Here is a 498-nt window from a genome sequence, read left to right as displayed (position 1 = left end):
GTCTCCCACGAATGTGACATCCAAGGGGGGCTCTGGCTGCGCCTCCGGAGCCAAGGGACGCCTTCGCTCTCGGCTGCCATCTATCGGCCACCGAGCGCCCGCTTCGCCCCGGGCCCATCATGTCTGCTGCAGCTTGGCTCGCACCAGCGGCGCGACAATAAACAAGTGCACTGGACGGGGCCCTGCAACCACTCCGGAGCAGATGTCTCAGAGACCCCGGCGATGCTTACCGCGTTGCCACCTCCTCAGCGACCGAGCGGGAAGACGCGACTTTCTCTGAGTTTTTTAGAGCCGCCGGGCTGCCAGGACACGCCACAGGCGTAGAACAACGCTGTTCCTGCCCCCCCAGACCCCCCAAAGGATGTCGGAGATAGAGAGTTCCAAGTAATGACGATCGTGTACGGATCTAGGATAGAGAAAAAGCCCAGCGAACACCGGGAGCAGTGAACCGGCCAAGAGGATGCGGGAGCCGTTCAAATACTAATTAGGGGCCGCGGC

This window comes from Tupaia chinensis, unplaced genomic scaffold (assembly GCF_000334495.1).
Source record: "Tupaia chinensis unplaced genomic scaffold, TupChi_1.0 Scaffold143566_1, whole genome shotgun sequence".
Classification (NCBI taxonomy): Eukaryota; Metazoa; Chordata; class Mammalia; order Scandentia; family Tupaiidae; genus Tupaia; species Tupaia belangeri.
The sequence above is the reverse complement of the archived record's forward strand: the minus strand, read 5'-3'. Positions refer to the sequence as shown.